We start from the raw sequence: 17,446 nt of genomic DNA on the forward strand, positions 1-17,446 counted from the left end.
TCTAGTCCTTGGGAACAAGGCTAAGATAGTTACTTGGGGGCCAGGACTAGGTTAAATGGGCAGCTCCATCAAAGCCTTGCTTAGCTCGGTAGGCTACTGTCAACAATGCCTCAAATGCCCCCAGTACATGACCAGGGCCCCTGGATTGTGCGTCAATCAACTAGCGACTCTCAGCCAAATTCGAAACAGAGGTAAATATATAGGATGCCTTATTGGGCTCCCAGTCTTATGGGTATATTTTATAGCCATTTCAGTCTGTAACTCTACATTTTTAACTTTCTGCTCTATTATCTATATTTGTCTGTAATTTGTTTTGTTTTGTGAGAATAATGAACCTTTATCTTGTATATTTCCACATTTATTTAAATGACATAGATGCACTTGTAGTTCCATACTGAAGGGTTTACTGCTACAAGAAGACATACCGAATGCATCACCATACACAATACACTTTAAAGATAGTAGCATTTTATTATAAACAAACTAACCATCTGTAGGTGTTCAATGCTCCATCAAAGCCCTACAATCCAAGGTGCGCCGGCTCCGTGACACAACCCATAAGCTGCATCTCGGGCAAAAGACACAGAAGGGAGATCACGCAAGAACAATATTTGCGTGGTGGGTCTAGCTAAGAGAGGCAAAGGGAGAAACATGGAACGATTCATGGAGGACATTATCCTACACTCAGTGAAGCTCAGCAACCTCTCAGCACTATTTTAAGTCAAACAAGCACATCGCATGTGGGGTCCCCCCACCTGAAGCAAGACGGTCATCCCTGCTGGATCATAGCACATGACTTCTTAATTTCAGAGACAGGGTTGCTATCCTGAGAGTGGCACGGCAGCAAGGCTCCTTGGGCTACAAGAACCATATCATAATTGTTTTCCTGGATTTCACCCAAGAAATGCAGTCACAAAGTGGCTCATTTGACAAGGCAAAAGGGGAGCTGCGCAACCAGAGGCTGTTCCTGGCTAAGCTGCAAGTGCTGGTGAAGGGGAAGGCATGGTTCTTCACTTACCCCAATGAAGTATGGGAGTGGCTGGAAGGCTGGCAGACCACAGCTGCATGAAGGCAGAACTCAGATTTTCCACAGCTAGGGTGGGTAGAAAATCATGAAAATCATGATTTTATTAAAGATACGGAGGCTGATATTATGCATATCTCTTTAATTTCCAACTCACAGCAGCAACTACAAAACAATGAAAAAGAACTTAGAATAGTACACCTAAACATTCTAATGTCTTTTTAATCCAGAGTGTGGCAGCCATCTTCCTTCTTTATGCTGCAAACATTCTTGAAAGTTCGAACCATGAATAAAACTGTTACTTAAAGGTAGAACTTAGAGTTCCAAATATCCTTTACTTTCTTCAAAATTACTTGTACTCTCCTCCTGAAAATAACCATAAATAACATGTTAATGGGCGAGATTCGAAAAGGGAGGGATAATATCAGCCTCTGTGTGTTTAATAAAATCATGATTTTCTACCCCACTAGCTGTGGAAAATCCAAATTTTATGGCAGGGCACGGATGCCAATATTATGCGTGTTTAAAGCCTTGCCATAATATTCCCTACTGGACAACCCAAGGCTTAAAGTAAAATTAATTGAACACAGAATCAGATGACAAATCAACCGTAGCTAAGATTCCTGATAAACCTCCACCCAAAAAGAGAGCTTTAGAAGCCATAGCCGCCCTAGCAGAATGGGCACCAAATTTAGGGCCTCATTAGGATGGCGGACGGACCTGCGTCCGTCCGCCACCCCCGTGGAAGAGGGACCGTCCGCATGGGCAGCGGCGGTCCCTCCATGCAAATTAGGATGTGACCGCCACCCTGGCGGTCACATCCTGGATCTTTAACCTTGCGGCGAGTGCTGCTTGAAGCAGCACCCGCCGCAAGGTTAAAAAAAGCATGTTTCACATTTACATGCACAAAGCGGCAGGCACCGTGCGGTGCCTGCCGCTTTGTGCATGCAAATGCATGGGGGTACCATGGTACCCCCCATGTGCACCCCCACCCCCCTTTACCCTGGGGTCCCGCAAGGGCCCCCCAGAAGCAAAGGTCCACATGCTTTTCCACGGCGGAAAAACCGCCGCGGAAAAGCATGTTTACTCATGCTTCCTAATTTGGCTGACGGTGTCTTGCACACATCGCCACCAAATGGCCCGGCAAAACCCACGGATCAGCGGCGGACGGACCTGCCGTCCGCCGCTGGTCCCACCACATTCCCACCGCCATCCTAATCTGGCGGTGGGTGTTTGATGTGGCCGCGGCGGTGAATCCGCATCCTCCAGGCCGGTGGTGGCTTCCGCCGGCCCGGAGGATGCGGATTCACCGCCATCCTAATGAGGCCCTTAGTCAGATCTATCCCCACTTGTCTCATGATCTCTTTGACCCAGTGGGCCAAGGTAGATGCGGAGACCGCCTTGTGTGGGGTTCTGTAAGAAATTTTCAATTGTGAATCAGCATTGCATCTCAAACATTCTGTCCTTCTCATACTCGCGTAAACATCTCACCACGCACAGCTTCCTACATTCATCAAAGCTTGGGTAAAAAATAGTTTTATACATTGTTTTAGTTCTCTTAGAAATACTGAAGCAATCCTCTTCCAGAACAAACCTACGCCCTGAAATCTCTAATGCTCTTACATCTGAAAACCTTCTGAAAGAAATCAGACATAACAACATAACCAACTTCAAAGAAAGAGCCCTTAGATCCAAAAACTAGTTCTCACTCCAACTCATGAATTCCTTCAAAACAATATCCACATCCCAAAGGGAAGAATACTTAGCTCCAGCAGGTGCTTTAATTCTTACACTCCGCAAGAGGCTCCTAACCACATCATGTTGACCTATTGGTAAGCTATCTACCAAATCATGACCTGATGAAATAGCTGACTTGCAATACTAACAGTACTGTAAGATTTCCCATCCCGAAAAACCTCAGTCAACTAATTACCTACTTCCACCAGAGGTGCTGATACCGGATCCAGACTTCTCAAAATACACCAACAAACCCATCTTATCCAGTCCAACCTGTGGGCCTTTGATGTCCCTGGACCCCATGAGTCCTAAATGAGATTTGAAGCTTCAGATGATAAGCTTGATATTTGCCAGGCTCTCCTGAAACCAAGCAAGCTATTAACCTTAAATGTCCCTGAAGGACCAATTTGAGACATTCTCCTGAAGCGTTTGCCAAAAATTCTGGGATATTCAGAAGAAGTACCAGGTCAGTAATCAACATTTCCATAACATCCGCATACCAAACTTGGGAGGTCCAAAGCAGGGCTATTAACACTATCTCTGCCCTTTACTTTTTTACTTTCAATAAGACTCTCTGAATCAGAGCAAAAGGAGGGAACGCATAACACAAGACCTGCCCCAAACTTGCAGAAAAGCGTCCACCGCCTCCGCAGCTGAGTCCGGCCTCCAACTGTAAAATCTGGGAGTCTGAGCATTTACTATGTTTGCAAAAAGGTCCACCACCAGTGGGCCCAACGTCCTGTCTAACAACAAAAACGCTTCCCTGTTCAGTCTCTAATCACTGGAATTCTTCATCTTCCTTGAGTTCCAATCCGCTATGGTATTGCTCACCCCCGGTAAGTATTGAGCTTGAATCATCATGTTTCTGCTCAGACAAAAATGCCGAAACCCCTTTGCCAAATCCGCTAAAGCTTTCGAACGCGTACCCCCCAATTTGTTCACATATCATACTGCGGAAATGTTGTCCATCCTTAAGAGAACACAACATTTTGCCTGATCCCTGATGATTTACAACAAGGGGTGGTGATGGACAGAGTCTCTGAATTAAGCAGAGTACTCTCACCCAGTCAAGAGATCAGGGCTAGATCCAACACCGTTTTTTAGCTCATTGCACCATCCCAGTTTCAGAACCTGGCTGTATGCAAATTAGTCTGTCCCTGGCCCAGTGCATCATGGGAACAGGGCAGACCAGACTACAAAAGCCAATTCTTACACTGGGAAGGAAACAAGCTTCCGGGGACCGGTTTCTGGCATTTCAGCCGTCTTCGGCCCGGCTTGCTTGAATCCTGATGGTGCAATGAGCAAGGGACTCACATCTGAGTATACCCTTCCACGCTTAGGGTGGACAAAATTATTTACAACAAGGGGTGGTGATGGACAGAGTCTCTGAATTAAGCAGAGTACTCTCACCCAGTCAAGAGATCAGGGCTAGATCCAACACCGTTTTTTAGCTTAATTCAGACACTCTGTTCATCACCACCCCCTTTTCTGAATGGTTTTTGCCACTATAGGTGTGGCAGGGTATACTCAGACATGAGTCCCTTTCTCACTGCTCCATCAGGATTCAAGCAAGCCGGGCCGAAGAGGCTGAAATGCCAGAAACCGGTCCCCGGTAGCTTGTCTCCTTTCTGGTGAAGAATTGGCTTGGTAGTTTGGTCTGCCCTGTTCCCATGATGCACTGGGCCAGGGACAGACTAATTTGCATATAGCCAGGTTCTGAGCTGGGATGGGGCAGTGAGATAAATAACGGTGATGGATCAAGCCCTGATCTTTGGACTGGGTAAGAGTGGTCTGCTTAATTCAGACACTCTGTTCATCACCACCCCCTTTTCTGAATGATCCCTGATGAAGCTCCTTACTGCAAAAGAACCTGCCAACAACTCTAGGTAGTTGATATGCATCTATCTCTCCTGACCTGTACACTTCCCTCCTGTTGTCAATGAACCACATCTGGCTCCCCAGCCCTGAAGGCTGGCATCCAATTCTACTACAATGTCCGGGGTTGGTCAGAAGATTGCCCCTCCATTACACGCCTCAAGATTCTCCTACCACCATGTTAGTACCTTCTGTGCTTCCGAATCTATCTGGCCTCTTTGTGAATAACTCACCCCTTTGTGTAAATACAAAGTCTTTAGCCTCTGATAATGTAACAGAGCAGGAAAAACTGCTTGAATGGATGCCGAAAGAAGCCCTAGAACTCTTCCTCAAAGTCACCCATTTGCTTACTAACATTCTTCACACTTCCCTGCGAATTTTCCTCACCTTCTCCATCGGTAATCTCAACACACAGTCCAATGTCCAAATCTAAAAGCCCAGGAAAAAAGTCTCTTGGCTGGGTACCAAACACAACTTCTTTCTGTTTACTACACATCCCAAATCATCTATCACACGAACTGCCAAAGTTGAGTGCTCTAAAGCCAATTCCCTGCTCTCTGACCTAATAAGGATATCGTCTAAGTAAATTATCAACCTTACCCCCCTCGAGCATAACAATGCCGCTATTGGTCGCATCAACTTTGTAAAACACCAAGGGGCAGATGGCAAACCGAAGGGGAGGCTCTTGAATCTCCACATGGTCCCTTGCTATTGAAATTTTAAAAGGTTTCTCTGCTCGACACAGACTGGAATATTCAAGAAATCATCCTTTAAGTCTAGGCGAGACAGCCAATCCCCTTTCCTTAAAAGTTCTCTCAACATGTGAACACCCTCCATTTTGAAATTATTGTATTCCACCCATTCATTAGACCTTTCAGATTTATCACTGGCCTCATGGTCTTGTCCTTCTTACAAACCCAACATAGGAACTGTCTGCTTCCTCTATGGCACCCTTCTTTACCAACTCTTGAACCACCTGACTTACCATTTTCTCTTGCTCTTTTGCAAATCTTAACAGAGCTGGGCGTCTTACCTGAACCGGGTTCTCTACGAAGTCTATTCTGTAAACACGGAGAGTCTGTAATAACCCTGGGATCGGAGGTTATTTTTTTCCACCTGTCTAAATAATGGGCAAGTATGTCACCCAATTTATTGGAATAGACAAAGGGTCTTTTGCCAAACATATCCTGAAATCTTGATCTTCTCTCTCCTCTAAAATGACATCTTCCTCTCTGCCTTTGAGGGGAGAATCCAGGGAGTAGCTTCCGTATTGAAAACCACTGGGTCTGAAACCACGGGAGAAGGAGCCCCGCAAAATTCCAACACCTCGGCCAAGGAATCGATCCTGCATTCTCCCGGGCCATTCCAAAAACCTTCCTTACGTCTTTTTGGACCTTTTGGATTGAGTAAAAGGTCCTGCATACCGAGCCATCTCCTTTACAAACTCCTCTCCAAATAGTAAATCATTAGCCTCCTGACCTGACTCCTTACATGCCAGCTCTGCTAACTTAGGGTAAATTTTCATGAGCAGGCTCTTTCTACGCTCAATACACAGGGAAGCGTTGGCATTCCCCAACAAACATAAAGCTCTTTGTGTCCACTGCCATAGCTCCTCAGTATTAACTGCACCTCCTTGCAGACAGGCCTCCTCACATGAATCAAATATTTTAGTTAACTGACCAAATACACCCCTTCAAACCTTTATTGAGTCCCCTTCCTGGGTCTCTCCCCAGTTTATTAAAAAATTTCAACATTTTGGCATCCAATTCTGGTGTGTAAGCCACCTTATTTGCTAAGGAGGGTCTTGGACACTCTGACCTCAGTCTAGTCCTAACCTCCTTAGGCATCTTCTTTTTAAATCCAGTATTCAACATACTGGGCCACATTTTTGGCTGGGACTCATTGTGGAGAGAGCGGATGCTGAATAGTGTTAGGGTCAAACATAAGTCCTCTAATGGATCCATGACCAGATCCAAAATATTTTTGTCTCTCTCTTTTTTAACTCTTCCTCTTATCATTCTCATTATCTGAGTAATCGAAATCTGATGAGCATGAGATAATGATGTCCCCACTACTTGAGGACTCATCACAGACAATAACTCTGCGATCCCCTTTGGCGGCCTTTATAGCCTGATCATTAAACTCCTTACGAGTTGTCCTCCCAACGCCTTTCTGAATAAAGGCCCATTTAGCTATCCTCTCCTTGTTCTTTCCCAGATGTTTTCTCTTCTGGGCAACCTTCTTCCCACTTCCACTAGCTGTGGTCCCATCCAATACGTCTTCAACAGACCAGAATTGCTCATCAATATCTGAAAGAAACAGGTTAGTATTAGATTCCTTACCTTAGAATATCCCCAGGCGTCAGTCTGGATCCGGAAACTTTTGCGTAGCAGTACCCCTGCGCGTCGGTAGGCGTCGTCTGCAGGCGTCCCCTGCGGCTCCGCGTCGTCGGCGTCGTGCGCCGTGATGACGTCGCTGGAGTATATAGACGCCGCCTCCGCGCGCTGACGTCAGTTCTTCTTTTTTCCGCGCCAGTTAGCGCAGATCCGAAGAGCAGTACTCCGGTCTTTTGACCAAGTTTTTTGTTAACTGATTGATCTTTACGGTGCCGGTAGGATGCCCGGTTTCAAGAGTTGTGACGAGTGCGACCGCCTGATGTCGGTCACCGACCACCATCGACTCTGCCTCCGGTGTCTGGGCGCGGACCACGACGTGGAGTCCTGCGTCGACTGTCGGGCCTTGACTGGAAAAGCTAGGCGGGAGCGGTCCCGCAAGCTTCTCGAGCTCCGGTTGTCGGCCCCGCGTCGAGAGCGGTCCCGGTCCGGTCGGAGGTCGAGGGAGCGGTCGAGGGAACGGTCGCGGGGCCGCCATGGGCGCTCCGGGAGTCGCCACCATTCCTCCGGCTCGTCAGGTAAGCACAAGAAGTCGGGGCGTCGCCATCGCACCCCCGACTCCCCCCGACGCCCGCGTGCTGCGGCCGGGGGCTCGGGTGACCCCACCCCCGCGGTCCCGCATGGGTCGCCGACGCCGTCTGCCCCACACCTGTCGGTCCCTGGGGAAGGCGCGTCGCGTGAGGAGATCGAGGCCTTCCTCATTGCTATGAGGGCGAGGTCTTCTCCGGCGGGGCCTTCGGCGCCTGCGGGCCCGTCGGTCCCGTCTGGGGGCCCGAGCGGTTCGGGTGCTCCTGCCCCGGCGCCGCCGGTGGCTCCGGCCCCGGCGCCGCTGGTTCCCTCTGGTTCGTCGCCGGCTGGTCTCCCGGCCTCTCCGGCGTCGGTTCCTGTGGGCCAGCCCAGGGTACCGCCCCCGCGTGGTGCAGCGACTCCGCCGTCGGCTCCGGCCGGCGTCGGGTCCCCGGCACCGACGCCGCGCGGCGCCACCCCCCTTTCCTCCCCGACTCCGGACTCGGAGCCGGACCGGCGTCGGCCGACGCCGGACCCGACGCCGATGGGGCCTGTTGACCCCGATGTCTATATCGTCGACCCAGAATATGGGTATGACGAGGAGGAGTATGGTGAGGGTTGGGAGGGGTCTGAGGACCCTCTATCCCGTGCCTGCCAGTACGATGTGGACTGGGTAGGTGATCTGGGTGATGCCAGTGGCCTGGACGAGTCGCCCAACCCTGGGTTTGTCTCTCCGTCCCCTGTGGCGTCCGAGGCGGGTGCTGCCTATTCGGTGGTCCTGATGAGGGCTGCCAAGGCCTTACACCTTGAGCTCCCCGTCGCGAAGGTCAAACCGAATATCCTGACGGAAGTTTTTAAACCGCAGTCATGCCCCCAGGAGCCTCTGCTGCCGTTTAATGAGGCCCTGACGGATGTCCTTCTGGGCACCTGGTCCAGGCCCGCCTCTGGTGCGCCGGTTGACCGGAACGTTGCCAGGCGTCACCGTCCCTGCGCGGACGACCCTGCCTTCCTGTCCACCCATCCCTCCCCGGAGAGTCTGGTGATCCAGGCCTCCACTTCGCAGTCCGCATTTCCGTCGGCTCCGCCCGACCGGGAATCAAAGAGGTACGACCAATTCGGAAAGAAAGTGTTTTCCTCTTTGAGTGCTGGACTGCGGTCTTGTAACACCGCGTGCCTCTTGGGCCGCTACACCCACTCCCTGTGGGATACGGTCGAGGAGTGTTTGCCGCAATGCCCCCAGGAAGTGCGGGACAAGCTCACCCGGGCCTTTGTTGAGGGCCGGGATGCGGCGCGGTACTCGATCCGTTGTGGTCTGGACACCACGGACTCCCTGGGACGGGCCATGTCCACTACGGTGGCGATTCGTCGCCATGCCTGGCTGAGATCTGCCAACTTCTCACCAGACGTCCAAAATACGCTTATGGACATGCCATTTGATGGCAGTCGCCTATTTGGTGACAAAGCGGACCACGCGCTGGAGCGCTTCAAGGACTCCAGGGTCACGGCCAAGTCCTTGGGTCTCTCGACCCAGACCCAGCGCCAGCAGACGGGTTCGTTTCGGCCCTTTCGTGGCCAAGGGAGAGGAGGTCCCACACGTGCTGCCAGCCACGCGGCGCAGAGCGCTCCCCAGCGCGGTGGCGCCCGTGGTTTCCGCCGTGGTGGCGGTAGAGGCCAGCGTCGTGGTCAGTCCACGCCTCCCTCCGCTGCGGCATCCAAGCCTTCCTAGTCCGAGCTTTCGGGCTCACGTGACGCCAGTGGGTGGCAGGGTTCGCCATCACCACTCCCGCTGGCGCGCGATAACATCGGACAGGTGGGTGCTGCAGCTTGTCCGAAGGGGCTATGCCCTCCCCTTCGAGTCCACTCCTCCAGCCATGCCACCGCAGAACCACCGTGTGTCGGGGGACCACTTGACACTTCTGCAGGAGGAAGTTACGGCCCTCTTGGCCAAGGGGGCCATCGAGCGCGTTCCTGGGCCAGAAGTAGGGTGTGGTTGCTACTCCCACTACTTTCTGGTACCCAAGAAGGACAAGGGAGGCCTGCGTCCTATCTTGGATCTACGGAACGTCAACGGCTTCCTCCGGAAGGAGAAGTTCAAGATGTTGACTTTGGCTCAGGTCTTGGCTGCTCTAGACCCACAAGACTGGATGGTAGCGTTGGACTTGCAGGATGCGTACTTTCACATCCCCGTCCTGCCGGCCCACCGGCGTTACCTGCGGTTCACGGTAGGCCACGAGCATTTTCAGTTTATCGTGCTCCCATTCGGCCTTACCAGCGCCCCACGGGTGTTCACGAAAGTGATGGCGGTGGTCGCAGCTCATCTGCGCCGGTTAGGGGTTTCAGTCTTCCCCTACCTCGACGACTGGCTGTTGAAGGCGGGCTCGCCCCAGACAGTCGTCCACCACCTTCAGATGACGGCAGACCTCCTGCACGAGTTGGGGTTTTCCATCAATGTGCCGAAATCACACCTGTGTCCCTCTCAAAAGCTCCTTTTCATCGGAGCGGTTCTCGACTCGGCGCAGTTTCGGGTTTATCCCCCGGAACGGCGGGTCCGGGATATTCAGGCTCTGATTCCCATCTTTCAGCCGTTATCCCGGGTTTCGGTCAGGTTGACGCTGCGGCTTCTGGGGCTGATGGCCTCCTGCATCCTTCTGGTGCATCACGCCAGATGGCGGATGCGGGCTCTGCAGTGGGACCTGAAGTTTCAGTGGGCCCAGCATCTGGGCAACCTATCCGACCATGTCCTGATCTCGGAGGGCACTGCGAGACAGTTGCAGTGGTGGCTTACAGACCGCGATTGGGTCAGGGGCAGATCCCTCTCCCTTCCCCAGCCGGAGCACGTGGTTGTGACGGACGCGTCCCTCCAAGGCTGGGGTGGCCACTTGGGAGAGGCGGAGATCAGAGGCCTCTGGTCTCCGGCGGAGTCCCGGCTCCATATCAACATGTTGGAGCTGCGGGCGATTCGCCTGGCACTGAAGGCATTCCTCCCCTTTGTCAACGGGAGTGTAGTGCAGGTGTTCACGGACAACACCACCGCCATGTGGTACTGCAACAAACAGGGCGGTGTGGGGTCGTGGACCCTTTGCCAAGAGGCTCTGCGCCTCTGGCAATGGCTGGAGCGTCAGGGCGTGACTCTGACGGTTCAACACCTGGCAGGTTCTCTGAACGCCAGGGCGGACGAACTCAGCCGTCGGTGCTCGGTGGATCACGAATGGCGTCTGAACTCGGATGTGGCGAGAGGCCTCTTTCAGCAATGGGGAGAGCCTTGGTTAGATCTATTCGCCACAGAAGAGAACGCGCAATGTCATCAGTTCTGCGCGTTGGAGTTTCCAAGACGGCACTCGCTCGGCGACGCCTTTCGGCGCGAGTGGAGTTGCGGTCTGTTGTACGCCTTTCCGCCTATACCACTTCTGCCCAGAGTGCTGAAGAAGATCAGGCGCGACCGGGCCCAAGTTATCCTTGTGGCTCCGGACTGGGCTCGAAGGTACTGGTATCCCGAGCTACTCAGCATGACAGTCGGTCCCTCGATCCGCCTGCCCCTTCAGGAGGACCTTCTGTCGCAGCAGCAGGGGACGGTCCTCCACCCGAACCTGTCCAGTCTCCACCTCCATGCGTGGAGATTGAGCGGCGACAGTTGAGGCCATTTGACTTGCCTCCTGAAGTCTGTGATGTCATTCTGGCAGCCAGGCGTCCCTCCACAAAGTCGGTATACGCCTGCCGGTGGAACAGATTTGTGGCATGGTGCACAGCGAAGGCTGTGGATCCCCTTTCTGCCCCTCTATCTGAGGTTCTCCTCTTCCTCCTTTCCCTTGCCCAGCAGGGCTCTGCTCTGGGCACTATCAAGGGCTATCTTTCTGCCCTTTCCGCCTTCTTGAGGCTACCTGATCAGCCATCTTTGTTCAAGTCCCCTATTGTGTTAAGATTCTTAAAGGGCATCACGCACATGTATCCTCCAGCTCCGTTCGTGATGCCTCAGTGGGACTTGAACCTGGTTTTGACTTTCCTGATGTGCGCTCCCTTTGAGCCCCTTCATTCCTGTCCTCTCCGTCTTCTCACCTTAAAGACGGCCTTCCTGGTAGCCATCACCTCTGCCAGGAGAGTGAGTGAGCTCCAGGCTCTTTCTGTTCAACCTCCTTTCTTGTCTGTTCATCCTGATAAGGTGGTTCTTCGGACCAGACCTTCTTTCCTGCCCAAGGTAGTCTCTGCTTTTCACATTGGGCAGTCCATCACCTTGCCCTCCTTCTTCCCGCCTCCGCATCCTTCAAAGGATGAAGAGCGGCTCCATCGTCTGGACCCGAAACGTGCGCTTTCATTCTATATGGATCGCACACGCCAGTTCCGGGTGGATGACCAACTGTTTGTTGGCTACGTGGGTGAGAAGAAGGGAAGGGCGGTACAGAAACGGACCATCTCTCGGTGGGTCGTCCTGTGCATCAAAGCATGCTACTCTTTGGCTCGGAAGGAGCCTCCTGTTGGGCTGAGGGCCCATTCCACTCGGGCCACGGCGGCTACTACTGCCCTGGGCCGGGGAGTCCCTTTGCAGGACATTTGCCAGGCGGCCACGTGGGCCTCGCTGCACACCTTTGCGAGGCACTACTGCCTGGACAGTCAAGTCCGGAGGGATGGCTTCTTTGGCCGTTCGGTCCTCCAGGACTTTCTGGTGTAGGTTGTATTGGTTCGCAGACCCACCACCGGGGTTGGTATTGCTGGGGTATCTATTCTAAGGTAAGGAATCTAATACTAACCTGTTTCTTTCAGATGAACAAGTTACTTACCTTCGGTAACGATATATCTGTAAGAAACAGTAGTTAGTATTAGATTCCTTACCGCCCCGCCCATCCTCCCCGTTCTGCGAACTGATACCTAGGGTTAGGGACATCCCTTTCAGGGCCCTAGTTTCAAATGGCACCAGTGTTGGTTCTCACATGGCTCTGCGTGTTCTGGCGCGGAAAAGCTGTGTGCAAAGAACTGACGTCAGCGCGCGGAGGCGGCGTCTATATACTCCAGCGACGTCATCACGGCGCACGACGCCGACGACGCGGAGCCGCAGGGGACGCCTGCAGACGACGCCTACCGACGCGCAGGGGTACTGCTACGCAAAAGTTTCCGGATCCAGACTGACGCCTGGGGATATTCTAAGGTAAGGAATCTAATACTAACTACTGTTTCTTACAGATATATCGTTACCGAAGGTAAGTAACTTGTTCATTTCTGCTACCAAATCTGCCCTCTAGCTTGTCAATACACTTGTCCAACTTTTTACCTAATTGTGACGTTAGAGCAGAGATATCCTCATCAATGCACTCCTTATCTCTCAACAGCATCACCATTTTCATTATTGTGCTCCATTTTACCTAATGACTAGTAAAGCTCTTCAAATAAATTATAAAATAACCAAATTATACTCAAAGGACCAATATTGTACTTCTAAAATCACCTTCCTCTAACTTGAACTCCAGATTAACTCAAATCAGCTAATGCACTCCTGACCTCCACAGTCTGACTGCAAAAAATGATCTTTCAGCCTCTTTTGCTTGGCCAAAAGTTAGCTGTCAAATTTGAATAGTAAAGACCTTAATTAAACCAACCTAAAATGGCCGCAGCGTCTTGTGACACTCCTACGGTGGCCCATAAACATTACATTTCCTTCGAGTCTCCTCCACTATCTGGTGAGTAAAAATGTCTTTAAATTAAGAAAAATATGTCCAATGTGCGCACTTTAATTATCCATAATCTGAAAAGAGAGTATCTGCATTTGACTTCGAGCCGCCCGTGTGGGAAAAACCTTAGCGCTCGCACCCATCCGAGTAGTTTAAAAGCAGCGGGAGAGGTTCTGAAATGGATGCTCTCCAGCGCTGAAAAGATGAAAAAAGAGAGAGAAGGCTGAAAAACAGACACAACGGGCTTGACTCAAAAAGACGAGAGCAGGGGCGTGGCTAGTGTGAGAAGTTGGCCTGGTATATGATGTCCACTATTTTAGTGGGCTCCTTGCAGCAGTCCAAACGACCCTTATTGATGGTGGTTGTAAAGTCAACCTTATAAAAAGCTATCCTTGTGGTAGCTGTGGAGAGTAGCCTTCAGGCTAAGACTTTAGAGGCGAGTTAAGTGAGTTGTTTTACCATTTATAATCTCTTGAGTACCAAATGAAAGCGCACCACTCAAGGCATATATCAAATATATATGTATTTATTCTAAACACAACCCCTCTGGACTCTTTATGAGGTCAGAGGTAAAAGTACAATGAAAGGAACTTAATTAGCATACAATAAGTTGCACACTATATGTTATGCCCTAGGGGCCTCACAAACCATATACTAAAATAGTGGTATAAGAACCACGTGTGGAATAGAAAGCAGACCTAGGGCCTGTGGAATCGCTGGGGTTTCTAAGAACAACCAAAGGTTAGGATGTAGGAGGCCCACAGGAGACGCGTGCTGTGTCTAAACACAGTTGCGGGTTACCATTGACTTTCTATGGAGAACGAACAAGTTACAATTTTAAAGATTAAGTGTACAAGTAGGTGAACTGCGATGGAACCCTTTTAGACTAGGACACTTGGAGAGTCAATACCCACGGGAGCACCGGAGTACTCGTGTTACCTCACCCAGGGAAGCCGGGTGCATAGGTGTCTTTTCGTGTCGGGTTTCGTCGTCGATTCCAATGGAGAGCTGCGAAGAAGTGCTGCAGGCGACCAGATGAAAAGTGTACGGGTGGATCCAAGAGTGGATCGGAGATGTGAAGAACCTGAAAGCAGAAGGGGCAGAGTCTGGGTCACTAGCCAGTGACCAGGATGGCGATGGGAAGCTGCCAGCCAATGTCGGGTGATATCAGGTGAAAAGGTGACGTTTGTCTCTTCAGCCACGAGGTCCAGGAGCTGTCGACGACAACCCAGAGCAGGATTCGAGCTGTGCCACGAAGGATCTAGTTGACTGCGGTGTCGGTACCCGGATTGGACCCAACAAGCCTTGGCAAATGCAATCCAGCAAAGATGTCAAGATTGGCTTTGGTGCAGACCAGCAAGGTCTGGGGAACTTCTCCTTTGGAGAGAAGTTGGAGCAAGCCTAGAGCAACAAGGAAAGCAAATTAAATCAAAGATTGGTCTTCCTGGGGGCTCACTAGCCAATGGGCTAGGAACCATGAAGACATGTCAAGCTAAAATGCACAAAGTGGGTCCACGGAACACTCGTGGAGTGTGGGCCCCTGAGCTTCAGTGCAAAAGGTGCTCGGGGCTGGGGCATCAAGCACCCCAATGCACAACTTTGGGATACCTAGGGAAGTAGGTGCAGGTTGCAAAATGCAGGATGTCCAGGAGTTCCGGTCCCATGTCTCTCGTGTCTGCTACAGGTCTCAGCTTTGCTGGGAGCACGGGTGAATTTCAGAGATGTCTAGAAGTCCATGTCCTGTGTCACAGATTCTTTGGGAACCGGCGGGAGCCTTGAAAATGCAGACCAGCAAAGATGCAGTTGGTGCCTATTTGAACAGGGTGGTCACTCCTTGACCACAAGGGAGATTTCTTCCATCTTCTAGTCTATATGGAATGTCGAAGGTCCAAGATATATGTTGCAGAGTTTCGTCCAGGGTAATCTAAAGTCCTAGGGACTGGGGTTCTATACTTATTTTAACTTTAGGGGTTGGACTAACTCTAAGGTCCCTCCTATGGGTGGGCCTGGGGAGGGGATGGTTACACCCCTTCCCCTTTGTCCAGTTTCGGGCCAGAGATGGGGCTGAGCACCCCAGCAACCGGTTTGAACTGGGAAATGCATGGAGCACCTTGTGTGCCCCAGGCAGTGTCTGAAAAGCATTCACTGAATGCAACCCACCCGGCCCCAATACACTAAAGCCTGTCGGGGAGGTGCCAGCACCTCCCTGGACAGGAAACCTATTGTCCAGGCCTCCCTTGCCGGAGTTTCGTCCAGCAGCAGGAGGGCAGACTAGTGTCTGTGGCAGCAGCATCCATTTTGTGATGCTGGGGCTCTGTTCAACTTTAACCTGGTTTACCAGTAACTACATATCTTCTCCCTCTAGAAGGGTGGAATGCTACCCCCGCTGCCAGGACTGGCAGGGGGGGGGGGTAGTATTCCAAAGTGTTTGACACCTTACACGACATGTTTTGATAAAGCCAAACCAAAGTTAGCATTAACCGCGAGGATTATAATGCACTTAAGAGTATATGGTATGGCTATATCATAGAACAGCTATAAGGAGATGGTTTCGAAAGCTGCAGAGGGGCTCAGCTCATGCCAGGGCACCCTCTCACACAAAACCAAGGACTCTGCCTCCAGAATTGTCAAGGCCTGCCATAGGAGTGACATATAGGTTAATATGTGTCTCTCTCTCTCTATATATATATATATATATATTACCTACTGACGATAGCCAGTAGGTATATATAGTTAGGATTGTTTTCCATAGGGAAATCACAACATTCTATTGGGAATAACTTTGGCGCCGGTTGAGGAATCTTCCTGCAATTTTCTTTAACTTTGCCTCGCGGCGCTCCGCTCCTTCCTTGAAAGTTTGGGGGGGATTCGTCAAGCGGGGGCCGAGATAAAAGGGGGGTCCCAAAACGTGTTTTCCCCATGTTAATTTCCATAGGGCGGTTGGACTCACTTTTAGCCCGAACGGCTGAATGGTTTTCCACCAAACTTGGCAAAATTGTAGGGACTGGTAGCCCGATGTGCCTTTGCTATGTCTCAAGATATGTGCTCCAGTGGTTTTTACGAAAATTAACTTTGAAAAAATATATATTGGGCTACATTGGGCTATATATATGTTAGAGCCCAAATGTAGCCCAATGTAGCCCAATGTAGCCCAAAAATGGCCACCAGAGACAAAAAAAAACAAATGTAGCCCAAATGTCAGCCAGATGTAGCCCAACTATAGCCCAATGACAGAATGTCCCAGAGTGTTTTAAAGAACAACTAGAGCTCTAACAGTCTTACTTATGACAAAAGTATGGCACACCTGAAGTCATCTTGATTGGAATAAAGTGTTAACACTTAAAACATTTAATTTGCAAAGGAACAAAATGAGGGGGTTCATTTTGCCATAGAAATTATGATTAGTGCTGAAGAAAGAAAAATTAGGGCACATTTTGAGTGACTTCTCAAATCCTCTTATATTTCATTAAAAACATTCTGATATGCAGTCTCCCAAGATGGCCACCAGAGACAAAAGAGCCCAAATGTAGCCCAAATATCAGCCAGATGTAGCCCAACTATAGCCCAATGACAGAATGTCCCAGAGTGTTCTAAAGAACAACTAGAACGCTAACAGTCTTACTTATTGTGGCTCACTGGTTAGAGGAGGCAGACCTGGAAGCAGATGTCAGCCCGGGACCAGGGTTCAATACCCGGCTCGGCGGGGTCTTGAGTCCTAAAAATGTCCATGGACTCGACAATTCTCGCTCCGGTGCCTACTCGATTCACTTGTTCACACTCTGCGACTCTGGGCAATAGCTTGCTTAATCTCCACAACGGCCCCTCGCGGCGGGATGCCTGGCTTTCACCTTGTGGATACCCTGCTGGGGTTATCTCACAGGGGAATACCAGGACGGGTTCCCTAAGCAAGCGCTTAGAAACCGCTTGGTGATTTGCGCTATATAAATTCCTGTACATTTACATTTACATTTACTTATGACAAAATGATGGCACACCTGAAGTCATCTTGATTGGAATAAAGTGGTAACACTTAATACATTTAATTTGAAAAGGAACAAAATGAGGGGTTTCATTTTGCCATAGAAATTTTATATATATATATATATTCACTGAAAAAACCATAGGTTACACACCAGTTATAGTTCGGAATTAGCATTTAAAAAACCTTTGAAATTCACTGAAAAAACCATAGGTTTCACACCAGTTATAGTTAGCTGGAAATTTTACTCGCATAAAACCATTGAAATTCCTAC

General features: G+C 50.4%; 1 protein-coding gene across 2 annotated transcripts in view; it reads right to left on the bottom strand.

Annotated features, from left to right (window-relative positions):
• Positions 1–17,446, bottom strand: part of LOC144783943 (uncharacterized) — a 282,927-nt gene that overhangs the window by 197,286 nt on the left and 68,195 nt on the right. The gene's annotated exons all lie outside the window — the stretch shown is intronic.

The sequence above is a fragment of the Lissotriton helveticus genome, chromosome 10, assembly GCF_964261635.1.
Source record: "Lissotriton helveticus chromosome 10, aLisHel1.1, whole genome shotgun sequence".
NCBI classification, from domain to species: domain Eukaryota; kingdom Metazoa; phylum Chordata; class Amphibia; order Caudata; family Salamandridae; genus Lissotriton; species Lissotriton helveticus.